The 25,376-nt window shown below is 36.6% G+C and overlaps 38 non-coding genes across 38 annotated transcripts; all 38 read left to right on the top strand.

The window, feature by feature from the left end:
- Nucleotides 1–5,268: 5,268 nt before the first annotated feature.
- TRNAT-AGU (transfer RNA threonine (anticodon AGU)) lies at nucleotides 5,269–5,341 on the top strand. Its single transcript has one exon. It is a non-coding gene; the product is annotated as a tRNA-Thr (tRNA).
- Nucleotides 5,342–5,474: 133 nt separating this feature from the next.
- TRNAT-AGU (transfer RNA threonine (anticodon AGU)) lies at nucleotides 5,475–5,547 on the top strand. The gene has a single exon. It is a non-coding gene; the product is annotated as a tRNA-Thr (tRNA).
- Nucleotides 5,548–5,713: 166 nt separating this feature from the next.
- Nucleotides 5,714–5,786, top strand: TRNAT-AGU (transfer RNA threonine (anticodon AGU)). The gene has a single exon. It is a non-coding gene; the product is annotated as a tRNA-Thr (tRNA).
- Nucleotides 5,787–5,919: 133 nt separating this feature from the next.
- Nucleotides 5,920–5,992, top strand: TRNAT-AGU (transfer RNA threonine (anticodon AGU)). The gene has a single exon. It is a non-coding gene; the product is annotated as a tRNA-Thr (tRNA).
- A 372-nt stretch (nucleotides 5,993–6,364) lies between these two features.
- On the top strand, nucleotides 6,365–6,437 carry TRNAT-AGU (transfer RNA threonine (anticodon AGU)). The gene has a single exon. It is a non-coding gene; the product is annotated as a tRNA-Thr (tRNA).
- A 373-nt stretch (nucleotides 6,438–6,810) lies between these two features.
- Nucleotides 6,811–6,883, top strand: TRNAT-AGU (transfer RNA threonine (anticodon AGU)). Its single transcript has one exon. It is a non-coding gene; the product is annotated as a tRNA-Thr (tRNA).
- Nucleotides 6,884–7,016: 133 nt separating this feature from the next.
- TRNAT-AGU (transfer RNA threonine (anticodon AGU)) lies at nucleotides 7,017–7,089 on the top strand. The gene has a single exon. It is a non-coding gene; the product is annotated as a tRNA-Thr (tRNA).
- Nucleotides 7,090–7,255: 166 nt separating this feature from the next.
- TRNAT-AGU (transfer RNA threonine (anticodon AGU)) lies at nucleotides 7,256–7,328 on the top strand. Its single transcript has one exon. It is a non-coding gene; the product is annotated as a tRNA-Thr (tRNA).
- A 132-nt stretch (nucleotides 7,329–7,460) lies between these two features.
- On the top strand, nucleotides 7,461–7,533 carry TRNAT-AGU (transfer RNA threonine (anticodon AGU)). Its single transcript has one exon. It is a non-coding gene; the product is annotated as a tRNA-Thr (tRNA).
- A 579-nt stretch (nucleotides 7,534–8,112) lies between these two features.
- Nucleotides 8,113–8,185, top strand: TRNAT-AGU (transfer RNA threonine (anticodon AGU)). The gene has a single exon. It is a non-coding gene; the product is annotated as a tRNA-Thr (tRNA).
- An 817-nt stretch (nucleotides 8,186–9,002) lies between these two features.
- TRNAS-UGA (transfer RNA serine (anticodon UGA)) lies at nucleotides 9,003–9,075 on the top strand. Its single transcript has one exon. It is a non-coding gene; the product is annotated as a tRNA-Ser (tRNA).
- A 166-nt stretch (nucleotides 9,076–9,241) lies between these two features.
- On the top strand, nucleotides 9,242–9,314 carry TRNAT-AGU (transfer RNA threonine (anticodon AGU)). Its single transcript has one exon. It is a non-coding gene; the product is annotated as a tRNA-Thr (tRNA).
- A 784-nt stretch (nucleotides 9,315–10,098) lies between these two features.
- On the top strand, nucleotides 10,099–10,171 carry TRNAT-AGU (transfer RNA threonine (anticodon AGU)). The gene has a single exon. It is a non-coding gene; the product is annotated as a tRNA-Thr (tRNA).
- Nucleotides 10,172–10,510: 339 nt separating this feature from the next.
- TRNAN-AUU (transfer RNA asparagine (anticodon AUU)) lies at nucleotides 10,511–10,583 on the top strand. Its single transcript has one exon. It is a non-coding gene; the product is annotated as a tRNA-Asn (tRNA).
- A 133-nt stretch (nucleotides 10,584–10,716) lies between these two features.
- On the top strand, nucleotides 10,717–10,789 carry TRNAN-AUU (transfer RNA asparagine (anticodon AUU)). Its single transcript has one exon. It is a non-coding gene; the product is annotated as a tRNA-Asn (tRNA).
- A 784-nt stretch (nucleotides 10,790–11,573) lies between these two features.
- TRNAN-AUU (transfer RNA asparagine (anticodon AUU)) lies at nucleotides 11,574–11,646 on the top strand. The gene has a single exon. It is a non-coding gene; the product is annotated as a tRNA-Asn (tRNA).
- A 133-nt stretch (nucleotides 11,647–11,779) lies between these two features.
- On the top strand, nucleotides 11,780–11,852 carry TRNAN-AUU (transfer RNA asparagine (anticodon AUU)). Its single transcript has one exon. It is a non-coding gene; the product is annotated as a tRNA-Asn (tRNA).
- Nucleotides 11,853–12,224: 372 nt separating this feature from the next.
- Nucleotides 12,225–12,297, top strand: TRNAT-AGU (transfer RNA threonine (anticodon AGU)). The gene has a single exon. It is a non-coding gene; the product is annotated as a tRNA-Thr (tRNA).
- A 133-nt stretch (nucleotides 12,298–12,430) lies between these two features.
- On the top strand, nucleotides 12,431–12,503 carry TRNAT-AGU (transfer RNA threonine (anticodon AGU)). Its single transcript has one exon. It is a non-coding gene; the product is annotated as a tRNA-Thr (tRNA).
- A 405-nt stretch (nucleotides 12,504–12,908) lies between these two features.
- TRNAP-AGG (transfer RNA proline (anticodon AGG)) lies at nucleotides 12,909–12,981 on the top strand. Its single transcript has one exon. It is a non-coding gene; the product is annotated as a tRNA-Pro (tRNA).
- A 372-nt stretch (nucleotides 12,982–13,353) lies between these two features.
- On the top strand, nucleotides 13,354–13,426 carry TRNAT-AGU (transfer RNA threonine (anticodon AGU)). The gene has a single exon. It is a non-coding gene; the product is annotated as a tRNA-Thr (tRNA).
- Nucleotides 13,427–14,037: 611 nt separating this feature from the next.
- On the top strand, nucleotides 14,038–14,110 carry TRNAT-AGU (transfer RNA threonine (anticodon AGU)). The gene has a single exon. It is a non-coding gene; the product is annotated as a tRNA-Thr (tRNA).
- A 611-nt stretch (nucleotides 14,111–14,721) lies between these two features.
- TRNAT-AGU (transfer RNA threonine (anticodon AGU)) lies at nucleotides 14,722–14,794 on the top strand. Its single transcript has one exon. It is a non-coding gene; the product is annotated as a tRNA-Thr (tRNA).
- Nucleotides 14,795–15,405: 611 nt separating this feature from the next.
- TRNAT-AGU (transfer RNA threonine (anticodon AGU)) lies at nucleotides 15,406–15,478 on the top strand. Its single transcript has one exon. It is a non-coding gene; the product is annotated as a tRNA-Thr (tRNA).
- A 611-nt stretch (nucleotides 15,479–16,089) lies between these two features.
- TRNAP-AGG (transfer RNA proline (anticodon AGG)) lies at nucleotides 16,090–16,162 on the top strand. Its single transcript has one exon. It is a non-coding gene; the product is annotated as a tRNA-Pro (tRNA).
- A 1,228-nt stretch (nucleotides 16,163–17,390) lies between these two features.
- On the top strand, nucleotides 17,391–17,463 carry TRNAS-UGA (transfer RNA serine (anticodon UGA)). The gene has a single exon. It is a non-coding gene; the product is annotated as a tRNA-Ser (tRNA).
- A 133-nt stretch (nucleotides 17,464–17,596) lies between these two features.
- Nucleotides 17,597–17,669, top strand: TRNAP-AGG (transfer RNA proline (anticodon AGG)). The gene has a single exon. It is a non-coding gene; the product is annotated as a tRNA-Pro (tRNA).
- Nucleotides 17,670–18,247: 578 nt separating this feature from the next.
- Nucleotides 18,248–18,320, top strand: TRNAT-AGU (transfer RNA threonine (anticodon AGU)). The gene has a single exon. It is a non-coding gene; the product is annotated as a tRNA-Thr (tRNA).
- Nucleotides 18,321–18,848: 528 nt separating this feature from the next.
- Nucleotides 18,849–18,921, top strand: TRNAT-AGU (transfer RNA threonine (anticodon AGU)). Its single transcript has one exon. It is a non-coding gene; the product is annotated as a tRNA-Thr (tRNA).
- Nucleotides 18,922–21,690: 2,769 nt separating this feature from the next.
- TRNAT-UGU (transfer RNA threonine (anticodon UGU)) lies at nucleotides 21,691–21,763 on the top strand. The gene has a single exon. It is a non-coding gene; the product is annotated as a tRNA-Thr (tRNA).
- A 166-nt stretch (nucleotides 21,764–21,929) lies between these two features.
- On the top strand, nucleotides 21,930–22,002 carry TRNAT-UGU (transfer RNA threonine (anticodon UGU)). Its single transcript has one exon. It is a non-coding gene; the product is annotated as a tRNA-Thr (tRNA).
- A 1,262-nt stretch (nucleotides 22,003–23,264) lies between these two features.
- On the top strand, nucleotides 23,265–23,337 carry TRNAS-UGA (transfer RNA serine (anticodon UGA)). Its single transcript has one exon. It is a non-coding gene; the product is annotated as a tRNA-Ser (tRNA).
- Nucleotides 23,338–23,674: 337 nt separating this feature from the next.
- On the top strand, nucleotides 23,675–23,747 carry TRNAT-AGU (transfer RNA threonine (anticodon AGU)). Its single transcript has one exon. It is a non-coding gene; the product is annotated as a tRNA-Thr (tRNA).
- A 133-nt stretch (nucleotides 23,748–23,880) lies between these two features.
- TRNAT-UGU (transfer RNA threonine (anticodon UGU)) lies at nucleotides 23,881–23,953 on the top strand. Its single transcript has one exon. It is a non-coding gene; the product is annotated as a tRNA-Thr (tRNA).
- Nucleotides 23,954–24,119: 166 nt separating this feature from the next.
- Nucleotides 24,120–24,192, top strand: TRNAN-AUU (transfer RNA asparagine (anticodon AUU)). Its single transcript has one exon. It is a non-coding gene; the product is annotated as a tRNA-Asn (tRNA).
- A 133-nt stretch (nucleotides 24,193–24,325) lies between these two features.
- Nucleotides 24,326–24,398, top strand: TRNAT-AGU (transfer RNA threonine (anticodon AGU)). Its single transcript has one exon. It is a non-coding gene; the product is annotated as a tRNA-Thr (tRNA).
- Nucleotides 24,399–24,770: 372 nt separating this feature from the next.
- Nucleotides 24,771–24,843, top strand: TRNAT-AGU (transfer RNA threonine (anticodon AGU)). The gene has a single exon. It is a non-coding gene; the product is annotated as a tRNA-Thr (tRNA).
- Nucleotides 24,844–24,976: 133 nt separating this feature from the next.
- Nucleotides 24,977–25,049, top strand: TRNAT-UGU (transfer RNA threonine (anticodon UGU)). Its single transcript has one exon. It is a non-coding gene; the product is annotated as a tRNA-Thr (tRNA).
- The last annotated feature ends 327 nt before the right edge of the window (nucleotides 25,050–25,376 follow it).

Genomic DNA, 25,376 nt, shown 5'->3' with positions numbered 1-25,376 from the left:
TTGAAGCAGTATTCCAAGCATAGCGAATAATACAGTAAAGCAGACGACATTTTACATCCAATAAGGATAAATCTTGGACACATGGAAATCAGTCAATGAGGAAAAGATCAGGAAATGAAGTCTACGCTTCAGCTGTTTACCGTATATTCTGATAGCTACATTCACAACTGGTTTGCAGTGTAAACACTATCGTCTCGTCTCACCTCAACAATATTCTTAATTTGCCAACATGAATGTTAACGTTAAATAACACCAAAGCTAAATTGTAGCTAGACGCACTAATAGGCAATGCGCACCTTAAAGAGAATAAAAAGTCTGTAGCTACTACCCGTTTACCATTAGCCCTTTTACTATTCTAATTGCCACCATGATCTTTTCTTCTATTATAAAATCTTAACCTGATTATTTAACAGTGTATTTAACTTTCGGCTCACTCTGAACCGTTGATGTCTCTTCATTTCAGACACGAAAATCAAAGCCCCAAGTTTACTTCACCTCATGCCTCAATTATTTACTCTTTGTTTCACTAAGCCTATTGCGGATGATACTTAATATACCCGCCGGAGTCTAGGTCTTAGTTTTCTTCATGAAATCACTAAACCAAGGATTATTCTATATACAGATGTAGTATAGCTTAAGTAATATATAAACAGCCATTTCAAATAACAATATTAAAAAAATCTTTGGAATATCAAAATGAAACAGAGCTTTAAAGCTACAAAAGTACTAAATGCATCATAATTACGAAAAATACTTCCACATATTCACTTTATATTATAGAAAAAGGGAATATTAAGGTTCAGTATGATTTCTTTACACATCAACACAAGGCTAACTGCTAACGCGACGCACTAGTGTAACAATGGACGGACACACACAGACAAAAACATAGACTGCTTTTTAACTCTTTCCGTATTAATTTTGAGTTGAGAAACAAGATTATCTTTAATATTTAAGTAAATATAATTATTTTTAATTATTTTAATCTTCAATAATTAACATTAATAATAGTTAAATCGTTTAAAATAAAGTTATACCTATTATCATCTCAAACTTTGCTAATATTGACGTTTAAAGTGAAGGGTACCCCTCTTGCCCGCTTTCTTCAAATTTTGGGGTATATATACGATTCTTCTCCATTATAATAGTAAGGAATAAGCGTAATTGCGAAAACCTTTGGTGGCGATCCCACCTTAGGGAGGCTAGACGTTTCTCGTAACCCTAGCTGATCGCCGCGTATATCCTAAAACCAAACGATGATAATGGAGTAGAAGCTAATGAGACAGATTGGTGTCTATGTGGAATAGACGGAAGACCAGTAGATGGTGGTGTTAGAAGCCAGAATGTACAGACTGGTGTCCAAGTGGGATGGACAAAGACCAGAAGATGGTGGTGATTAGAAGCCAGTATGTACAGACTGGTGACCATGTGGGATGGACGAAGATCAAAAGATGGTGGTGATTAGAAGCCAGTAAGTACAGACTGGTGTCCGTGTGGGATGGAAAAAGACCAGAAAATGGTGGTGATTAGAAGCCAGTATGTACAGACTGGTGTCCATGTGGGATGTACGAAGATCAAAAGATGGTGGTGATTAGAAGCCAGTAAGTACAGACTGGTGTCCGTGTGGGATGGACAAAGACCAGAAGATGGTGGTGATTAGAAGCCAGTATGTACAGACTGGTGTCCATGTGGTATGGACGAAGATCAAAAGATGGTGGTGATTAGAAGCCAGTAAGTACAGACTGGTGTCCGTGTGGGATGGACAAAGACCAGAAGATGGTGGTGATTAGAAGCCAGTATGTACAGACTGGTGTCCATGTGGTATGGACGAAGATCAAAAGATGGTGGTGATTAGAAGCCAGTAAGTACAGACTGGTGTCCGTGTGAGATGGACAAAGACCAGAAGATGGTGGTGTGAGAACTCATGTAGAGGAGCCATTTCCGTGACTGTGAGAGCAGTTCGGAAATGGCGAACACGGTCACGTGGGTGTAACAACAGACACAGACAGACAGACAGACAGACAGACACACACGATCGTTACAGAACCTCTCCGTGACATACGTCACTCGGAGAGGTAAAAACGTATCTTCGTAGCGGTAATCGTTGGCTGGTGGCAACAGTCGAGAAACCAGCGTATTTTGTATTAATCTACTTTAAACAACAACAAGTTGGGAAAACCAAAATCTTACCTCTCCGAGGAGGACTACTTACAAACTTACTTACCCAGATATGGAAATGTTTCTTTTTTTAGAACAAATACTGAAGTTAAAATTTATGAAATATTAAAGCAGTATACAAAGCATAGCAAATATACTGTAAATCAGTCGACATTTTACATCCAATGAGGATATACTTGTACACATTAAAATCATCCGATGGGGGAAAAACGGGAAATGAAGAGGTAAACCTTTGGAGGGATATTACCTTTACGTTTTTGTAAAGGCCGAATTTTCTACTCCTCAACTGTATACCCTCTATGTTCAAAGCCATATTCACAACAGGGTTGCCATGTAAACACTATCCTCTCGTTTCACCTCAACGATTTTCTTAGTTTGTCAACATGACTGTTAACGTTACATAACACCAAAGCTTATTTGTGGCTACACACACTGGAAGTAAATGCGCACCATAAATAGCATGAAAACACGAAGCTATAATCCGATTACGATCAGACCTTTCACTGGTCTGGGCTGCGTCCAGCAGAGCTCCCCAAAATGACAGCGGATTTTGGAAAACGGTTACCGGTGAGATCTGTCGTCATAGCTTTTTTCCGGTCATCGGTGTTTTAAAAATGACGCTAGCGCAATAAAGCGTGCAAGGTACCAAGGCTTAACAAAAATTGTATGATAACATATTTAAAGAGATAGATAACAACGTCTTTTATAATTAAAATTAGAAAGTAACATGTCTCTTAAAATTCTCGCGTCATCAAATGGTTTTACGCCAATTATATAGCTATAGTCCCATCAGAAGCAGCAAGAGCTATTTGTATTAATTCCTCCATGTTTTTACGCCAAGCTGAGAACTACGCGTTTTACGTCACGTTTTCCCAAAACCCGACTATTTTCTTTGAAGACCGCGCTGGCTCAGCGCTGAGCACCGTGACGTCAAATTCAAAAGCAAAATCCCGTCCTGTACGACACTGCTAACAGCGCTGAGCTCTGCTGAACGCGGCCCAGATATCCACCATGATTATAAAATCTAAGCCTAATTATTTAACCGTGTATTTAACTTTCGGCTCACTCTGAACCGTTAATGTCTCTGCATTACAGAAACGAAAACCAAACCCAAGCGTTTACTTTTTGGTTCACTAGGCCTATTGACAAATAAAAGTACATTTGACCAATATCGTTGCGTTCGTTTTGAAATCACTATAGAAAGGATTATGCTATAAACAGATGTAGTGTAGCTTAAGTAATATATAAACATCCATTTCAAATAACAATATTAAAAAACATTCTTGGAATATCAAAGTGAAACAGAGCTTTAAAGCTACAAAAGTACTAAATGCATCGTAATTACGAAAAGGATTTCCACATATTCACTTTATATTATGAAAAAGTGAATATTAAGGTTCTGTAGGATTTCTTAACACATCAAAACAAAGCGAACTGCTAACTCGGCGCACTAGTGTGACAACGGACAGACACACACAGACAAAAAAAAATAGACTGCTTTTTAACTCTTTCCGTTTTAATTTTGAGTTTAGAAACAAGATTATCTTAAATATTAAAATAAATATAATTAATATTAAATATTTTCTTCGTTAGTTGTTCTCCTTATTGAGCGTTACATCGTCTTGATAAAGAACAATTAAACATTCTTGAGAGACTTGACTAATATTGGCGTTTGAAATGAAGCATACGCCGGTTGCTTCACCTTATTCTAATAGGTAGTATATATAAGGATTTCGAATCGCAGCTATGGATAAGAACAGCGCAATTGCGTGAACCTTTGGTGGAAGCCCCGCCATTGGGAGACCGGACGTTTCTCGTAACCCTGGCCGATCGCCGCGGATGTCTTAACCTTAAGGATGATGGTGGAGTAGAAGCCAGGTGTGCAGACTGGTGTCCATGTGGGATGGACAAAAACCATGACCAGAAGATGGTGGTGTAGAAGCCAGGTGTACAGACTGGTGTCCATGAGGGATGGACAAAAACAATGACCAGAAGATGGCGGTGTAGAAGCCAGGTGTACAGACTGATGTCCATGTGGGATGGACAAAAAACAATGACCAGAAGATGGTGGTGTAGAAGCCAGGTGTACAGACAGGTGTCCACGTGGGATGGACAAAAACAAAGACGAGAAGATGGTGGTGTAGAAGCCAGGTGTACAGACTGGTGTCCATGTGGGATGGACAAAAACAAAGACCAGAAGATGGTGGTGTTAGAAGCCAGTATGTACAGACTGGTGTCTTTGTGGGATGGACAAAAGCAACGCCCAGAAGGTGGTGATGTTAGAAGCCAGTGAATACAGATTGGTGTTCCTGTGGAATGGACAATTGACTAGTCAGATGAAATAGTAGTGGCCAGTTGAATTGTGGATAGCCTCAAGTTTTGAATTTTCCGGGAACTGTGAATGCGGTCCGGAAATGGCGATCACATTTGCTTCGATTCGGAAAACTGCGAACGCGGTCCCCTGGGGTGTAAGTCAATAACAACAGCCTGACACACACACACACACACACCCCCACACACCCCGACAGACACGGCCGGTGTAATACCACTCACGTGATATACGTCACTCGGAGAAGTAAAAATTCCTATGAGTTAATTTAGTTAAATTACTGGAATATTCAGCATTCATGTCGCTTCAATGCAAGGGCTCCTTGGCTTAGTGGTTAAAGCGCCTGTCTAGTAAAAAGGAGATCATGAGTTCGATTCTCGTCGGAGCCTCGCTGTTATGTTACTCGAACTAAATTTCGTAGCTATATAATTTTGAAAAATTAAAATAATAGGGCAAAAGTTCCCAAGAGATAATTTAGTTAATTTACTGAAATATCCTGCATTCATATCGCTTCAAAGCAAGGGCTCCGTGGCTTAGTGGTTAAAGCGCCAGTCTTGTAAACAGGAGATCATGTGTTCGATTCTCGTCGGAGCCTTGCTGTTATATTACTTGAACTAGATTTCGAATCTATTAAATTTTGAAAAATTAAAAATAATAGTTGATTTAGATATGCATATATGCAAACAATAGTGTAAAAGTTCCCATGAGATAATTTAGTTAATTAACTGAAATATTCAGCATTCATATCGCTTCAAAGCAAGGGCTCCGTGGCTTAGTGGTTAAAGCGCCTGTCTAGTAAACAGGAGATCATGAGTTCGATTCTCGTCGGAGCCTTGCTGTTATGTTACTTGACCTAGATTTCATAACTATTAAATTTTGAAAAATTAAAACAATAGGTTAAAAATTCCGTGGAGTTAATTAAGTTAAATTACTGGAATATTCAGCATTCATGTCGCTTCAAAGCAAGGGCTCCGTGGCTTAGTGGTTAAAGCGCCTGTCTAGTAAACAGAAGATCATGAGTTCGATTCTCGTCGGAGCCTTGCTGTTATATTACTTGAACTAGATTTCGAAGCTATTAAATTTTGAAAAATTAAAAATAATAGTTGATTTAGATATGCATATATGCAAACAATAGTGTAAAAGTTCCCATGAGATAATTTAGTTAATTAACTGAAATATTCAGCATTCATATCGCTTCAAAGCAAGGGCTCCGTGGCTTAGTGGTTAAAGCGCCTGTCTAGTAAACAGGAGATCATGAGTTCGATTCTCGTCGGAGCCTTGCTGTTATGTTACTTGACCTAGATTTCATAACTATTAAATTTTGAAAAATTAAAACAATAGGTTAAAAATTCCGTGGAGTTAATTAAGTTAAATTACTGGAATATTCAGCATTCATGTCGCTTCAAAGCAAGGGCTCCGTGGCTTAGTGGTTAAAGCGCCTGTCTAGTAAACAGGAGATCATGAGTTCGATTCTCGTCGGAGCCTTGCTGTTATATTACTTGAACTAGATTTCGAAGCTATTAAATTTTGAAAAATTAAAAATAATAGTTGATTTAGATATGCATATATGCAAACAATAGTGTAAAAGTTCCCAAGAGATAATTTAGTTAATTTACTGAAATATTCAGCAATCATATCGCTTAAAAGCAAGGGCTCCGTGGCTTAGTGGTTAAAGCGCCTGTCTAGTAAACAGGAGATCATGAGTTCGATTCTCGTCCGAGCCCTGCTGTTATGTTACTTGACCTAGATTTCGTAGCTATTAAATTTTGAAAAATTAAAACAATAGGGTAAATCTTCCGATGAGTTAATTTAGTTAAATTACTGGAATATTCAGCATTCATGTCGCTTCAAAGCAAGGGCTCCGTGGCTAAGTGGTTAAAGCGCCTGTCTAGTAAACAGGAGATCATGAGTTCAATTCTCGTCGGAGCCTCGCTGTTATGTTACTTGAACTAGATTTCGTAGCTATATAACTTTTGAAAAATTAAAATAATAGGGCAAAAGTTCCCATGAGATAATTTAGTTAATTTACTGAAATATTCTGCATTCATATCGCTTCAAAGCAAGGGCTCCGTGGCTTAGTGGTTAAAGCGCCAGTCTTGTAAACAGGAGATCATGTGTTCGATTCTCGTCGGAGCCTTGCTGTTATATTACTTGAACTAGATTTCGAATCTATTAAATTTTGAAAAATTAAAAATAATAGTTGATTTAGATATGCATATATGCAAACAATAGTGTAAAAGTTCCCATGAGATAATTTAGTTAATTTACTGAAATATTCAGCATTCATATCGCTTCAAAGCAAGGGCTCCGTGGCTTAGTGGTTAAAGCGCCTGTCTAGTAAACAGGAGATCATGAGTTCGATTCTCGTCGGAGCCTTGCTGTTATGTTACTTGACCTAGATTTCGTAACTATTAAATTTTGAAAAATTAAAACAATAGGCTAAAAATTCCGAGGAGTTAATTAAGTTAAATTACTGGAATATTCAGCATTCATGTCGCTTCAAAGCAATGGCTCCGTGGCTTAGTGGTTAAAGCGCCTGTCTAGTAAACAGGAGATCATGAGTTCGATTCCCGTCGGAGCCTTGCTGTTATATTACTTGAACTAGATTTCGAATCTATTAAATTTTGAAAAATTAAAAATAATAGTTGATTTAGATATGCATATATGCAAACAATAGTGTAAAAGTTCCCATGAGATAATTTAGTTAATTTACTGAAATATTCAGCATTCATATCGCTTCAAAGCAAGGGCTCCGTGGCTTAGTGGTTAAAGCGCCTGTCTAGTAAACAGGAGATCATGAGTTCGATTCTCGTCGGTGCCTTGCTGTTATGTTACTTGACCTAGATTTCGAAGCTATTAAATTTTGAAAAATTAAAACAATAGGGTAAAAATTCCGATGAGTTAATTTAGTTAAATACTGGAATATTCAGCATTCATGTCGCTTCAAACCAAGGGCTCCGTGGCTTAGTGGTTAAAGCGCCTGTCTAGTAAACAGGAGATCATGAGTTCTATTCTCGTCGGAGCCTCGCTGTTATGTTACTTGAACTAGATTTCGTAGCTATATAACTTTTGAAAAATTAAAATAATAGGGCAAAAGTTCCCATGAGATAATTTAGTTAATTTACTGAAATATTCTGCATTCATATCGCTTCAAAGCAAGGGCTCCGTGGCTTAGTGGTTAAAGCGCCAGTCTTGTAAACAGGAGATCATGTGTTCGATTCTCGTCGGAGCCTTGCTGTTATATTACTTGAACTAGATTTCGAAGCTATTAAATTTTGAAAAATTAAAAATAATAGTTGATTTAGATATGCATATATGCAAACAATAGTGTAAAAGTGCCCATGAGATAATTTAGATAATTTACTGAAACATTCAGCATTTATATCGCTTCAAAGCAAGGACTCCGTGGCTTGGTGGTTAAAGCGCCTGTCTAGTAAACAGGAGATCACGAGTTCGATTCTCGTCGGAGCCTGGCTGTTATGTTACTTGACCTAGATTTCGTAGTTATTAAATTTTGAAAAATTAAAACAATAGGGTAAAAATTCCGATGAGTTAATTAAGATAAATTACTGGAATATTCAGCATTCATGTCGCTTCAAAGCAAGGGCTCCGTGGCTTAGTGGTTAAAGCGCCTGTCTAGTAAACAGGAGATCATGAGTTCGATTCTCGTCGGAGCCTGGCTGTTATGTTACTTGACCTAGATTTCGTAGCTATTAAATTTTGAAAAATTAAAACAATAGGGTAAAAATTCCGATGAGTTAATTAAGTTAAATTACTGGAATATTCAGCATTCATGTCGCTTCAAAGCAAGGGCTCCGTGGCTTAGTTGTTAAAGCGCCTGTCTAGTAAACAAGAGATCATGAGTTCGATTCTCGTCGGAGCCTTGCTGTTATATTACTTGAACTAGATTTCGAAGCTATTAAATTTTGAAAAATTTAAAATTATAGTTGATTTAGATATGCATATATGCAAACAATAGTGTAAAAGTGCCCATGAGATAATTTAGATAATTTACTGAAACATTCAGCATTTATATCGCTTCAAAGCAAGGACTCCGTGGCTTGGTGGTTAAAGCGCCTGTCTAGTAAACAGGAGATCATGAGTTCGATTCCCGTCGGAGCCTCGCGGTTATGTTACTTGAACTAGATTTCGTAGCTATATAATTTTGAAAAATTAAAATAATAGGGCAAAGGTTCCCAAGAGATAATTTAGTTAATTTACTGAAATATCCTGCATTCATATCGCTTCAAAGCAAGGGCTCCGTGGCTTAGTGGTTAAAGCGCCAGTCTTGTAAACAGGAGATCATGTGTTCGATTCTCGTCGGAGCCTTGCTGTTATATTACTTGAACTAGATTTCGAAGCTATTTAATTTTGAAAAATTAAAAATTATAGTTGATTTAGATATTCATATATGCAAACAATAGTGTAAAAGTTCCCATGAGATAATTTAGTTAATTTACTGAAATATTCTGCATTCATATCGCTTCAAAGCAAGGGCTCCGTGGCTTAGTGGTTAAAGCGCCAGTCTTGAAAACAGGAGATCATGTGTTCGATTCTCGTCGGAGCCTTGCTGTTATATTACTTGAACTAGATTTCGAAGCTATTAAATTTTGAAAAATTAAAAATTATAGTTGATTTAGATATTCATATATGCAAACAATAGTGTAAAAGTTCCCAAGAGATAATTTAGTTAATTTACTGAAATATTCAGCATTCATATCGCTTCATAGCAAGGGCTCCGTGGCTTAGTGGTTAAAGCGCCTGTCTAGTAAACAGGAGATCATGAGTTCGATTCTCGTCGGAGCCCTGCTCTTATGTTACTTGACCTAGATTTCGTAGCTATTAAATTTTGAAAAATTAAAACAATAGGGTAAAAATTCCGATGAGTTAATTTAGTTAAATTACTGGAATATTCAGCATTCATGTCGCTTCAAAGCAAGGGCTCCGTGGCTTAGAGGTTAAAGCGCCTGTCTAGTAAACAGGAGATCATGAGTTCTATTCTCGTCGGAGCCTCGCTGTTATGTTACTTGAACTAGATTTCGTAGCTATATAATTTTGAAAAATTAAAATAATAGGGCAAAAGTTCCCATGAGGTAATTTAGTTAATTTACTGAAATATTCTGAATTCATATCGCTTCAAAGCAAGGGCTCCGTGGCTTAGTGGTTAAAGCGCCAGTCTTGTAAACAGGAGATCATGTGTTCGATTCTCGTCTTAGCCTTGCTGTTATATTACTTGAACTAGATTTCGAAGCTATTAAATTTTGAAAAATTAAAAATAATAGTTGATTTAGATATGCATATATGCAAACAATAGTGTAAAAGTTCCGATGTGATAATTTAGTTAATTTACTGAAATATTCAGCGTTCATATCGCTTCAAAGCAAGGGCTCCGTGGCTTAGTGGTTAATGCGCCTGTCTAGTAAACACGAGATCATGAGTTCGATTCTCGTCGGAGCCTGGCTGTTATGTTACTTGACCTAGATTTCGTAGCTATTAAATTTTGAAAAATTAAAACAATAGGGTAAAAATTCCGATGAGTTAATTTAGTTAAATTACTGGAATATTCAGCATTCATGTCGCTTCAAAGCAAGGGCTCCGTGGCTTAGTGGTTAAAGCGCCTGTCTAGTAAACAGGAGATCATGAGTTCGATTCTCGTCGGAGCCTCGCTGTTATGTTACTTGAACTAGATTTCGTAGCTATATAATTTTGAAAAATTAAAATAATAGGGCAAAGGTTCCCAAGAGATAATTTAGTTAATTTACTGAAATATCCTGCATTCATATCGCTTCAAAGCAAGGGCACCGTGGCTTAGTGGTTAAAGCGCCAGTCTTGTAAACAGGAGATCATGTGTTCGATTCTCGTCGGAGCCTTGCTGTTATATTACTTGAACTAGATTTCGAAGCTATTAAATTTTGAAAAATTAAAACAATAGGGTAAAAATTCCGATCAGTTATTTTAATTAAATTACTGGAATATTCAGCATTCATGTCGCTTCAAAGCAAGGGCTCCGTGGCTTAGTGGTTAAAGCGCCTGTCTATTAAACAGGAGATCATGAGTTCGAGTCTCGTCGGAGCCTCGCTGTTATGTTACTTGAACTAGATTTCGTAGCTATTAAATTTTGAAAAATTAAAACAATAGGGTAAAAATTCCGAGGAGTTAATTTAGTTAAATTACTGGAATATTCAGTGTTCATGTCGCTTCATAGCAAGGGCTCCGTGGCTTAGTGGTTAAAGCGCCTGTCTATTAAACAGGAGATCATGAGTTCGAGTCTCGTCGGAGCCTCGCTGTTATGTTACTTGAACTAGATTTCGTAGCTATATAATTTTGAAAAATTAAAATAATAGGGCAAAAGTTCCCATGAGATAATTTAGTTAATTTACTGAAATATTCTGAATTCATATCGCTTCAAAGCAAGGGCTCCGTGGCTTAGTGGTTAAAGCGCCAGTCTTGTAAACAGGAGATCATGTGTTCGATTCTCGTCTTAGCCTTGCTGTTATATTACTTGAACTAGATTTCGAAGCTATTAAATTTTGAAAAATTAAAAATAATAGTTGATTTAGATATGCATATATGCAAACAATAGTGTAAAAGTTCCGATGTGATAATTTAGTTAATTTACTGAAATATTCAGCGTTCATATCGCTTCAAAGCAAGGGCTCCGTGGCTTAGTGGTTAATGCGCCTGTCTAGTAAACACGAGATCATGAGTTCGATTCTCGTCGGAGCCTGGCTGTTATGTTACTTGACCTAGATTTCGTAGCTATTAAATTTTGAAAAATTAAAACAATAGGGTAAAAATTCCGATGAGTTAATTTAGTTAAATTACTGGAATATTCAGCATTCATATCGCTTCAAAGCAAGGGCTCCGTGGCTTAGTGGTTAAAGCGCCTGTCTAGGAAACAGGAGATCATGAGTTCGATTCTCGTCGGAGAATTGCTGTTATATTACTTGAACTAGATTTCGAAGCTATTAAATTTTGAAAAATTAAAACAATAGGGTAAAAATTCCGATGAGTTATTTTAATTAAATTACTGGAATATTCAGCATTCATGTCGCTTCAAAGCAAGGGCTCCGTGGCTTAGTGGTTAAAGCGCCTGTCTATTAAACAGGAGATCATGAGTTCGAGTCTCGTCGGAGCCTCGCTGTTATGTTACTTGAACTAGATTTCGTAGCTATTAAATTTTGAAAAATTAAAACAATAGGGTAAAAATTCCGAGGAGTTAATTTAGTTAAATTACTGGAATATTCAGTGTTCATGTCGCTTCATAGCAAGGGCTCCGTGGCTTAGTGGTTAAAGCGCCTGTCTATTAAACAGGAGATCATGAGTTCGAGTCTCGTCGGAGCCTCGCTGTTATGTTACTTGAACTAGATTTCGTAGCTATTTAATATTGAAAAATTAAAATAATAGGGCAAAAGTTCCCATGAGATAATTTAGTTAATTTACTGAAATATTGTGCATTCATATCACTTCAAAGCATGGGCTCCGTGGCTTAGTGGTTAAAGCGCCAGTCATGTAAATAGGAGATCATGTGTTCGATTTTCGTCGGAGCCTTGCTGTTATATTACTTGAACTAGATTTCGAAGCTATTAAATTTTGAAAAATTAAAAATAATAGTTGATTTAGATATGCATATATGCAAACAATAGTGTAAAAGTTCCCATGAGATAATTTAGTTAATTTACTGAAATATTTAGCATTCATATCGATTCAAAGCAAGGGCTCCGTGGCTTAGTGGTTAAAGCGCCTGTCTAGTAAACAGGAGATCATGAGTTCGATTCTCTTCGGAGTCTTGCTGTTATGTTACTTGACCTACATTTCGTAGCTATTAAATTTTGAAAAATTAAAACAATAGGGTAAAAATTCCGAGGAGTTAATTTAGTTAAATTACTGGAATATTCAGCATTCATGTCGCTTCAAAGCAAGGGCTCCGTGGCTTAGTGGTTAAAGCGCCTGTCTAGTAAACAGGAGATCATGAGTTCGATTCTCGTCGGAGCCTTGCTGTTATATTACTTGAAATAGATTTCGAAGCTATTAAATTTTGAAAAATTAAAAATAATAGTTGATTTAGAAATGCATATATGCAAACAATACTGTAAAAGTTCCCATGAGATAATTTAGTTAATTTACTGAAATATTCAGCATTCATATCGCTTCAAAGCAAGGGCTCCGTGGCTTAGTGATTAAAGCGCCAGTATTGTAAACAGGAGATCAGATGTTCGATTCTCGTCGGAGCCTGGCTGTTATATTACTTGAACTAGATTTCGAAGCTATTAAATTTTGAAAAATTAAAAATTATAGTTGATTTAGATATGCATATATGCAAACAATAGTGTAAAAGTTCCCATGAGATAATTTAGTTAATTTACTGAAATATTCAGCATTCATATCGCTTCAAAGCAAGGGCTCCGTGGCTTAGTGGTTAAAGCGCCTGTCTAGGAAACAGGAGATCATGAGTTCGATTCTCGTCGGAGCCTTGCTGTTATGTTACTTGACCTAGATTTCGTAGCTATTAAATTTTGAAAAATTGAAACAATAGGGTAAAAATTCCGAAGAGTTAATTTAGTTAAATTACTGGAATATTCAGCATTCATGTCGCTTCAAAGCAAGGGCTCCGTGGCTTAGTGGTTAAAGCGCCAGTCTTGTAAACAGGAGATCATGTGTTCGATTCTCGTCGGAGCCTTGCTGTTATATTACTTGAACTAGATTTCGAAGCTATTAAATTTTGAAAAATTAAAAATAATAGTTGATTTAGAAATGCATATACGCAAACAATAGTGTAAAAGTTCCCATGAGATAATTTAGTTAATTTACTGAAATATTTAGCATTCATATCGCTTCAAAGCAAGGGCTCCGTGGCTTAGCGGTTAAAGCGCCTGTCTAGTAAACAGGAGATCATGAGTTCGATTCTCTTCGGAGCCTTGCTGTTATGTTACTTGACCTACATTTCGTAGCTATTAAATTTTGAAAAATTAAAACAATAGGGTAAAAATTCCGAGGAGTTAATTTAGTTAAATTACTGGAATATTCAGCATTCATGTCGCTTCAAAGCAAGGGTTCCGTGGCTTAGTGGTTAAAGAGCCTGTCTAGTAAACAGGAGATCATGAGTTCGATTCTTGTCGGAGCCTTGCTGTTATATTACTTGAAATAGATTTCGAAGCTATTAAATTTTGAAAAATTAAAAATAATAGTTGATTTAGAAATGCATATATGCAAACAATACTGTAAAAGTTCCCATGAGATAATTTAGTTAATTTACTGAAATATTCAGCATTCATATCGCTTCAAAGCAAGGGCTCCGTGGCTTAGTGATTAAAGCGCCAGTCTTGTAAACAGGAGATCAGATGTTCGATTCTCGTCGGAGCCTTGCTGTTATATTACTTGAACTAGATTTCGAAGCTATTAAATTTTGAAAAATTAAAAATAATAGTTGATTTAGAAATGCATATACGCAAACAATAGTGTAAAAGTTCCCATGAGATAATTTAGTTAATTTACTGAAATATTTAGCATTCATATCGCTTCAAAGCAAGGGCTCCGTGGCTTAGCGGTTAAAGCGCCTGTCTAGTAAACAGGAGATCATGAGTTCGATTCTCTTCGGAGCCTTGCTGTTATGTTACTTGACCTACATTTCGTAGCTATTAAATTTTGAAAAATTAAAATAATAGTGTAAAAATTCCGAGGAGTTAATTTAGTTAAATTACTGGAATATTCAGCATTCATGTCGCTTCAAAGCAAGGGCTCCGTGGCTTAGTGGTTAAAGAGCCTGTCTAGTAAACAGGAGATCATGAGTTCGATTCTTGTCGGAGCCTTGCTGTTATATTACTTGAAATAGATTTCGAAGCTATTAAATTTTGAAAAATTAAAAATAATAGTTGATTTAGAAATGCATATATGCAAACAATACTGTAAAAGTTCCCATGAGATAATTTAGTTAATTTACTGAAATATTCAGCATTCATATCGCTTCAAAGCAAGGGCTCCGTGGCTTAGTGATTAAAGCGCCAGTCTTGTAAACAGGAGATCAGATGTTCGATTCTCGTCGGAGCCTGGCTGTTATATTACTTGAACTAGATTTCGAAGCTATTAAATTTTGAAAAATTAAAAATTATAGTTGATTTAGATATGCATATATGCAAACAATAGTGTAAAAGTTCCCATGAGATAATTTAGTTAATTTACTGAAATATTTAGCATTCATATCGCTTCAAAGCAAGGGCTCCGTGGCTTAGCGGTTAAAGCGCCTGTCTAGTAAACAGGAGATCATGAGTTCGATTCTCTTCGGAGCCTTGCTGTTATGTTACTTGACCTACATTTCGTAGCTATTAAATTTTGAAAAATTAAAACAATAGGGTAAAAATTCCGAGGAGTTAATTTAGTTAAATTACTGGAATATTCAGCATTCATGTCGCTTCAAAGCAAGGGTTCCGTGGCTTAGTGGTTAAAGAGCCTGTCTAGTAAACAGGAGATCATGAGTTCGATTCTTGTCGGAGCCTTGCTGTTATATTACTTGAAATAGATTTCGAAGCTATTAAATTTTGAAAAATTAAAAATAATAGTTGATTTAGAAATGCATATATGCAAACAATACTGTAAAAGTTCCCATGAGATAATTTAGTTAATTTACTGAAATATTCAGCATTCATATCGCTTCAAAGCAAGGGCTCCGTGGCTTAGTGATTAAAGCGCCAGTCTTGTAAACAGGAGATCAGATGTTCGATTCTCGTCGGAGCCTTGCTGTTATATTACTTGAACTAGATTTCGAAGCTATTAAATTTTGAAAAATTAAAAATAATAGTTGATTTAGAAATGCATATACGCAAACAATAGTGTAAAAGTTCCCATGAGATAATTTAGTTAATTTACTGAAATATTTAGCATTCATATCGCTTCAAAGCAAGGGCTCCGTGGCTTAGCGGTTAAAGCGCCTGTCTAGTAAACAGGAGATCATGAGTTCGATTCTCTTCGGAGCCTTGCTGTTATGTTACTTGACCTACATTTCGTAGCTATTAAATTTTGAAAAATTAAAATAATAGGGTAAAAATTCCGAGGAGTTAATTTAGTTAAATTACTGGAATATTCAGCATTCATGTCGCTTCAAAGCAAGGGCTCCGTGGCTTAGTGGTTAAAGAGCCTGTCTAGTAAACAGGAGATCATGAGTTCGATTCTTGTCGGAGCCTTGCTGTTATATTACTTGAAATAGATTTCGAAGCTATTAAATTTTGAAAAATTAAAAATAATAGTTGATTTAGAAATGCATATATGCAAACAATACTGTAAAAGTTCCCATGAGATAATTTAGTTAATTTACTGAAATATTCAGCATTCATATCGCTTCAAAGCAAGGGCTCCGTGGCTTAGTGATTAAAGCGCCAGTCTTGTAAACAGGAGATCAGATGTTCGATTCTCGTCGGAGCCTGGCTGTTATATTACTTGAACTAGATTTCGAAGCTATTAAATTTTGAAAAATTAAAAATTATAGTTGATTTAGATATGCATATATGCAAACAATAGTGTAAAAGTTCCCATGAGATAATTTAGTTAATTTACTGAAATATTCAGCATTCATATCGCTTCAAAGCAAGGGCTCCGTGGTTTAGTGGTTAAAGCGCCTGTCTAGGAAACAGGAGATCATGAGTTCGATTCTCGTCGGAGCCTTGCTGTTATGTTACTTGACCTAGATTTCGTAGCTATTAAATTTTGAAAAATTGAAACAATAGGGTAAAAATTCCGACGAGTTAATTTAGTTAAATTACTGGAATATTCAGCATTCATGTCGCTTCAAAGCAAGGGCTCCGTGGCTTAGTGGTTAAAGCGCCAGTCTTGTAAACAGGAGATCATGTGTTCGATTCTCGTCGGAGCCTTGCTGTTATATTACTTGAACTAGATTTCGAAGCTATTAAATTTTGAAAAATTAAAAATAATAGTTGATTTAGAAATGCATATACGCAAACAATAGTGTAAAAGTTCCCATGAGATAATTTAGTTAATTTACTGAAATATTTAGCATTCATATCGCTTCAAAGCAAGGGCTCCGTGGCTTAGTGGTTAATGCGCCTGTCTAGTAAACAGGAGATCATGAGTTCGATTCTCGTGGGAGCCTCGCTGTTATGTTACTTGAACTATATTTCGTAGCTATTAAATTTTGAAAAATTAAAACAATAGGGTAAAAATTCCGATGAGTTAATTTAGTTAAATTACTGGAATATTCAGCATTCATGTCGCTTCAAAGCGAGGGCTCCGTGGCTTAGTGGTTAAAGCGCCTGTCTAGTAACAGGAGATCATGAGTTCGATTCTCGTCGGAGCCTCGCTGTTATGTTACTTGAACTAGATTTCGTAGCTATATAATTTTGAAAAATTAAAATAATAGGGCAAAAGTTCCCATGAGATAATTTAGTTAATTTACTGAAATATGCTGCATTCATATCGCTTCAAAGCAAGGGCTCCGTGGCTTAGTGGTTAAAGCGCCAGTCTTGTAAACAGGAGATCATGTGTTCGATTCTCTTCGGAGCCTTGCTGTTATATTACTTGAACTAGATTTCGAAGCTATTAAATTTTGAAAAATTAAAAATAATAGTTGATTTAGATATGCATATATGCAAACAATAGTGTTAAAGTTCCCATGAGATAATTTAGTTAATTTAATGAAATATTCAGCATTCATATCGCTTCAAAGCAAGGGCTCCGTGGCTTAGTGGTTAAAGCGCATGTCTAGTAAACAGGAGATCATGAGTTCGATTCTCGTCGGAGCCTTGCTGTTATGTTACTTGACCTAGATTTCGTAGCTATTAAATTTTGAAAAATTAAAACAATAGGGTAAAAATTCCGAGGAGTTAATTTAGTTAAATTACTGGAATATTCAGCATTCATGTCGCTTCAAAGCAAGGGCTCCGTGGCTTAGTGGTTAAAGCGCCTGTCTTGAAAACAGGAGATCATGAGTTCGATTCTCGTCGGAGCCTCGCTGTTATGTTACTTGAACTATATTTCGTAGCTATTAAATTTTGAAAAATTAAAACAATAGGGTAAAAATTCCGATGAGTTAATTTAGTTAAATTACTGGAATATTCAGCATTCATGTCGCTTCAAAGCGAGGGCTCCGTGGCTTAGTGGTTAAAGCGCCTGTCTAGGAAACAGGAGATCATGAGTTCGATTCTCGTCGGAGCCTCGCTGTTATGTTACTTGAACTAGATTTCGTAGCTATATAATTTTGAAAAATTAAAATAATAGGGCAAAAGTTCCCATGAGATAATTTAGTTAATTTACTGAAATATTCAGCATTCATATCGCTTCAAAGCAAGGGCTCCGTGGCTTAGTGATTAAAGCGCCAGTATTGTAAACAGGAGATCAGGTGTTCGATTCTCGTCGGAGCCTGGCTGTTATATTACTTGAACTAGATTTCGAAGCTACTAAATTTTGAAAAATTAAAAATTATAGTTGATTTAGATTTGCATATATGCAAACAATAGTGTAAAAGTTCCCATGAGATAATTTAGTTAAATTACTGGAATATTCAGCATTCATGTCGCTTCAAAGCAAGGGCTCCGTGGCTTAGTGGTTAAAGCGCCAGTCTTGTAAACAGGAGATCATGAGTTCGATTCTCGTCGGATCATTGCTGTTATGTTACTTGACCTAGATTTCGTAGCTATTAAATTTTGAAAATTTAAAACAATAGGGTAAAAATTCCGTGGAGTTAATTTAGTTAAATTACTGGAATATTCAGTGTTCATGTCGCTTCATAGCAAGGGCTCCGTGGCTTAGTGGTTAAAGCGCCTGTCTAGTAAACAGGAGATCATAAGTTCGATTCTCGTCGGAGCCTCGCTGTTATGTTACTTGAACTAGATTTCGTAGCTATATAATTTTGAACAAGTTGGGAAAGCCAAAATATTACCTCTCCGAGTGGAGATGACTATCACTACCCCTTAAACAACCTAAGTATATGCATCTATCGCTTTTCTTAATTCTTTGCAAGTGCAGGAATTCAATTTTAAAATAGTCAATTGTTCAAGCCTTTTCAATATCTCTCAATTGCTGTGGAAACTCTACTCTCACGCTATACCTCAACCGTATTCTTAGTCTACCAGTATGATTTGTAACATTTGTCCATATCAAAGCTGAATCATACCTCGCTTCAAAGCAAGGGCTCCGTGGCTTAGTGGTTAAAGCGCCAGTCTTGTAAACAGGAGATCATGAGTTCGATTCTCGTCGGATCATTGCTGTTATGTTACTTGACCTAGATTTCGTAGCTATTAAATTTTGAAAATTTAAAACAATAGGGTAAAAATTCCGAGGAGTTAATTTACTTAAATTACTGGAATATTCAGTGTTCATGTCGCTTCATACCAAGGGCTCCGTGGCTTAGTGGTTAAAGCGCCTGTCTAGTAAACAGGAGATCATAAGTTCGATTCTCGTCGGAGCCTCGCTGTTATGTTACTTGAACTAGATTTCGTAGCTATATAATTTTGAACAAGTTGGGAAAGCCAATATATTACCTCTCCGAGTGGAGATGACTATCACTACCCCTTAAACAACCTAAGTATATGCATCTATCGCTTTTTTTAATTCTTTGCAAGTGCAGGAATTCAATTTTAAAATAGTCAATTGTTCAAGCCTTTTCAATATCTCTCAATTGCTGTGGAAACTCTACTCTCACGCTATACCTCAACCGTATTCTTAGTCTACCAGTATGATTTGTAACATTTGTCCATATCAAAGCTGAATCATACCTCGCCACACAAAAAGCAAATGTCCCCAAAACATGGAAGCCACAACCCAATCACACATAAGCTAGGCTCGTACTTGTTCATCGCCTTCGATTATTTCACTAATATTAGCATTATCATTTTGTACATTATTTGGTTCCTCATTAATAAATATGCCTACGCTTACGGTACTTTCAATAGAGCTTTTATTTAATGCGTCATCTTTCGCAGAATCATGGCCAACTGGCCTCGCGGTAGGACCAACATTGGGTGTGCTAGAACCTGTTCCCGAAACAGCCTTTTTTTCAGCTGCTAACACTCTTCTCCTTTCATTTTCTCGTTTCCTAAATTCAGGATCTGACCTTTTTGCCCTCATTCTTTCCCTTGCTTTACGTTTCCTGATTTCCTCTTTACTTAAATTATTATCCTCCTCCATTTTATTATTCAGTTAAATACTCACAAAATCCGCAAAAGCAATCCCCTTGCAAGACTCTGTAACGTTTAAAATATTATTTTCCGAAGAAAGTTATTACAGAAGATTGAATTATGAAGTACTACCTTTGAAATTCAAATAAAGAATGATAAAAGTGCGTAAAAAAGGTCTTTCACAAATAGGGGGCGTATAAAATAAACAGCATTTTTTTATATTTAAAAAATATTCTTAGATTGTCAAATACTTTTTTCGCCGTTGAATTTTTTTTAACACCAGCTTGTAATCTAACTGGGAGTAAGATGAAAGGAGTAGAAGCTTATCTGTCTTAGGAAATATGAAATTTTATCTTAACAGTTCGTTAAATCATAAGTTTATAACGAAAAAAACGCGGAAGGGGAAAACGAGCAGACAACAGCGAGTGCCAAAGTTGAACTTCCACTCGAAACGCAATGAGAAAGTGGATAAAAGTATGCCATCAGCTATTTAACTGCGTCGATATAATTAACGACTTGACATGCGCTTAACACTGGCTTCTATGAATCCTATTTATTCTTGGATACTAGGAAACTTGGTAGACGTAACAGTCTGTACCAAGTACGCAAGCATCCTTCAATAAACGTCTGGCAACATTGTGGTACGCATGGTACAATTAAAAAATAGGATGTGTATTTATCTTTCGACTCACTCCAAGTCGTTAAGCCCTCATTACAGAGGATTTGAAACACTACCATAATTCATAGTGTCTCGAATCTCTATGTTCCTGTCCATTATGAACAGTGCTGAGAGAATGATACATCAGAAAGAGCCATTCAAATCGAATTGCCGAAAATATTATAAATATTTTCATTTCATTTAAGAAAGAAAATAAATTATTATGATTTTGAGAGGAGCTTCCCATTGTGGTTGTTATTTTCAAAAATATATTGCAATGCTCGGGCCTTGAAAGATATAGGAGGCAATGTAGGAAATATAACGCAATGCACGGGCCTTGATAGATATAGGAGGCAATGATTAAACGACTTCGGTACTTGGGTTTATCTTTAATATTTAAATAAACATAATTATTTTTAATTATTTTAATCGCCAGTAAATAACTTTAAAAATAGTTAAATCGTTTTGAATAAAGTTGTTCATAATATCTTTCAAACTTTGCTATATATTGACGTTTAAAGTGAAGGGTACCCTACTTGCCCGCTTTCTTCAAATTTTGGGGTATATATATGATCCGTTTCCATTATAATAATAGATAAAAACGCATTCGCGTGAACCTTTGGTGGAAGCATTGGGAGGCTAGACGTTTCTCGTAACCCTAGCTGATCGCCGCGTATATCTTAAAACCAAATAATAGATAAAAACGCATTCGCGTGAACCGATGGTGGAAGCCCTGCCATTGGGAGGCTAGACGTTTCTCGTAACCCTAGCCGCTCGCCGCGTATATCTTGAAACCCAACGATGACGGTGGAAAAGAAGCCAGAATGTACTGACCGGCGTCCACGTGGAATGGACAAAAGACCTGAAGATGGTGGTGCATAGAAGCTGGTGTCAATGTGGAATTGACGAAGAACAGAAGATGGTGGTGCATAGAAGCTGGAGTCAAGGTGAAATTGACGAAGAACAGAAGTTGGTGGTGCTTGGAAGCAAGCATGTACAGACTAGTGTCCATGTGGGATGGACAAAGACTAGCAGATTGTGGTCCTTAGAAGCCAGTTAGTAAAGACTGGTGTTGGTAGATGAATGACCAAATTTCCGTGAACCGCGAACGCGTTCCGGAAATCGGGTATTTGTTTGCTCCGATTTGTAAACTGCGAACGCGGTCACGTGGGGTCTGACAGACAGACACACAGACAGAAACACACACACACACCCACACATACGGGCACATCCAGACACACACACAGACAGACACACACACAGACAGACACGGCCGGTGTAATACCTCTCCGTGACATACGTCACTCGGAGAGGTAAAAATTAAAATAATAGGGCAAAAGTTCCCATGAGATAATTTAGTTAATTTACTGAAATATTCTGCATTCATATCGCTTCAAACCAAGGGCTCGGTGGCTTAGTGGTTAAAGCGCCTGTCTTGTAAACAGGAGATCATGTGTTCGATTCTCGTCGGAGCCTAGCTGTTATATTACTTGAACTAGATTTCGAAGCTATTAAATTTTGAAAAATTAAAAATTATAGTTGATTTAGATATGCATATATGCAAACAATAGTGTAAAAGTTCCCATGAGATAATTTAGTTAATTTACTGAAATATTCTGCATTCATATCGCTTCAAACCAAGGGCTCCGTGGCTTAGTGGTTAAAGCGCCTGTCTTGTAAACAGGTGATCATGTGTTCGATTCTCGTCGGAGCCTAGCTGTTATATTACTTGAACTAGATTTCGAAGCTATTAAATTTTGAAAAATTAAAAATTATAGTTGATTTAGATATGCATATATGCAAACAATAGTGTAAAAGTTCCCATGAGATAATTTAGTTAAATTACTGGAATATTCAGCATTCATGTCGCTTCAAAGCGAGGGCTCCGTGGCTTAGTGGTTAAAGCGCCTGTCTAGTAAACAGGAGATCATGAGTGCGATTCTCGTCGGAGCCTCGCTGTTATGTTACTTGAACTAGATTTCGTAGCTATATAATTTTGAAAAATTAAAATAATAGGGCAAAAGTTCCCATGAGATAATTTAGTTAATTTACTGAAATATTCTGCATTCATATCGCTTCAAAGCAAGGGCTCCGTGGCTTAGTGGTTAAAGCGCCAGTCTTGTAAGCAGGAGATCATGTGTTCGATTCTCTTCGGAGCCTTGCAGTTATATTACTTGAACTAGATTTCGAAGCTATTAAAATTTGAAAAATTAAAAATAATAGTTGATTTAGATATGCATATATGCAAACAATAGTGTTAAAGTTCCCATGAGATAATTTAGTTAATTTACTGAAATATACACCATTCATATCGCTTCAAAGCAAGGGCTCCGTGGCTTAGTGGTTAAAGCGCATGTCTAGTAAACAGGAGATCATGAGTTCGATTGTCGTCGGAGCCTCGCTGTTATGTTACTTGAACTAGATTTCGTAGCTATATAATTTTGATAAATTAAAATAATAGGGCAAAAGTTCCCATGAGATAATTTAGTTAATTTACTGAAATATTCTGCATTCATATCGCTTCAAAGCAAGGGCTCCGTGGCTTAGTGGTTAAAGCGCCAGTCATGTAAACAGGAGATCAAGTGTTCGATTCTCGTCGGAGCCTTGCTGTTATATTACTTGAACTAGATTTCGAAGCTATTAAATTTTGAAAAATTAAAAATAATAGTTGATTTAGATATGCGTATATGCAAACAATAGTGTAAAAGTTCCCATGAGATAATTTAGTTAATTTACTGAAATATTCAGCATTCATATCGCTTCAAAGCAAGGGCTCCGTGGCTTAGTGGTTAAAGCGCATGTCTAGTAAACAGGAGATCATGAGTTCGATTCTCGTCGGAGCCTTGCTGTTATGTTACTTGACCTAGATTTCGTAGCTATTAAATTTTGAAAAATTAAAACAATAGGGTAAAAATTCCGAGGAGTTAATTTAGTTAAATTACTGGAATATTCAGCATTCATGTCGCTTCAAAGCAAGGGCTCCGTGGCTTAGTGGTTAAAGCGCCTGTCTTGAAAACAGGAGATCATGAGTTCGATTCTCGTCGGAGCCTCGCTGTTATGTTACTTGAACTATATTTCGTAGCTATTAAATTTTGAAAAATTAAAACAATAGGGTAAAAATTCCGATGAGTTAATTTGGTTAAATTACTGGAATATTCTGCATTCATATCGCTTCAAAGCAAGGGCTCCGTGGCTTAGTGGTTAAAGCGCCTGTCTAGTAAACCGGAGATCATGAGTTCGATTCTCGTCGGAGCCTTGCTGTTATGTTACTTGACCTATTTCGTAGCTATTAATTTTTGAAAAACTAAAATAATAAGGTAAAAATTCCGAGGAGTTAATTTAGTTAAATTACTGGAATATTCAGCATTCATGTCGCTTCAAAGCAAGGGCTCCGTGGCTTAGTGGTTAAAGCGCCTGTCTAGTAAACAGGAGATCATGAGTTCGATTCTCGTCGGAGCCTCGCTGTTATGTTACTTGAACTAGATTTCGTAGCTATATAATCTTGAAAAATTAAAATAATAGGGCAAAAGTTCCCATGAGATAATTTAGTTAATTTACTGAAATATTCTGCATTCATATCGCTTCAAACCAAGGGCTCCGTGGCTTAGTGGTTAAAGCGCCTGTCTTGTAAACAGGAGATCATGAGTTCGATTCTCGTCGGAGCCTCGCTGTTATATTACTTGAACTAGATTTCGAAGCTATTAAATTTTGAAAAATTAAAAATAATAGTTGATTTAGATATGCATATAAGCAAACAATAGTGTAAAAGTTCCGATGTGATAATTTAGTTAATTTACTGAAATATTCAGCATTCATATCGCTTCAGAGCAAGGGCTCCGTGGCTTAGTGGTTAAAACGCCTGTCTATTAAACCGGAGATCATGAGTTCGATTCTCGTCGGAGCCTCGCTGTTATGTTACTTGACCTAGATTTCGTAGCTATTAAATTTTGAAAAATTAAACCAATAGGGTAAAAATTCCGATGAGTTAATTTTAATAAATTACTGGAATACTCAGCATTCATGTCGCTTCCACGCAAGGGCTCCGTGGCTTAGTGGTTAAAGCGCCTGTCTAGTAAACAGGAGATCATGAGTTCGATTCTCGTCGGAGCCTCGCTGTTATGTTACTTGAACTAGATTTCGAAGCTATTAAATTTTGAAAAATTTAAAAATATAGTTGATTTAGATATGCATATATGCAAAATATAGTGTAAAAGTTCCCATGAGATAATTTAGTTAATTTACTGAAATATTCAGCATTCATATCGCTTCAAAGCAAGGGCTACGAGCCTTAGTGGTTAAAGCGCCTGTCTAGTAAACAGGAGATCATGAGTTCGATTCTCGTCAGAGCCTTGCTGTTATGTTAATTGAACTAGATTTCGTAGCTATTAAATTTTGAAAAATTAAAACAATAAGGTAAAAATTCCGAGGAGTTAATTTAGTTAAATTACTGGAATATTCAGCATTCATGTCGCTTCAAAGCAAGGGCTCCGTGGCTTAGTGGTTAAAGCGCCTGTCTAGTAAACAGGAGATCATGAGTTCGATTCTCGTCGGAGCCTCGCTGTTATGTTACTTGAACTAGATTTCGTAGCTATATAATCTTGAAAAATTAAAATAATAGGGCAAAAGTTCCCATGAGATAATTTAGTTAATTTACTGAAATATTCTGCATTCATATCGCTTCAAACCAAGGGCTCCGTGGCTTAGTGGTTAAAGCGAATGTCTTGTAAACAGGAGATCATGAGTTCGATTCTCGTCGGAGCCTCGCTGTTATGTTACTTGAACTAGATTTCGTAGCTATATAATTTTGAAAAATTAAAATAATAGGGCAAAAGTTCCCATGAGATAATTTGGTTAATTTACTGAAATATTCTGCATTCATATCGCTTCAAAGCAAGGGCTCCGTGGCTTAGTGGTTAAAGCGCCAGTCTTGTAAACAGGAGATCATGTGTTCGATTCTCGTCGGAGCCTTGCTGTTATATTACTTGAACTAGATTTCGAAGCTATTAAATTTTGAAAAAATAAACCAATAGGGTAAAAATTCCGATGAGTTAATTTTAATAAATTACTGGAATACTCAGCATTCATGTCG

This window comes from Phalangium opilio, unplaced genomic scaffold (assembly GCF_054372755.1).
Source record: "Phalangium opilio isolate 3A_F unplaced genomic scaffold, DU_Popi_V2 ptg000063l_1, whole genome shotgun sequence".
Lineage (NCBI taxonomy): Eukaryota > Metazoa > Arthropoda > Arachnida > Opiliones > Phalangiidae > Phalangium > Phalangium opilio.
The sequence above is the reverse complement of the archived record's forward strand: the minus strand, read 5'-3'. Positions and strand labels throughout refer to the sequence as shown.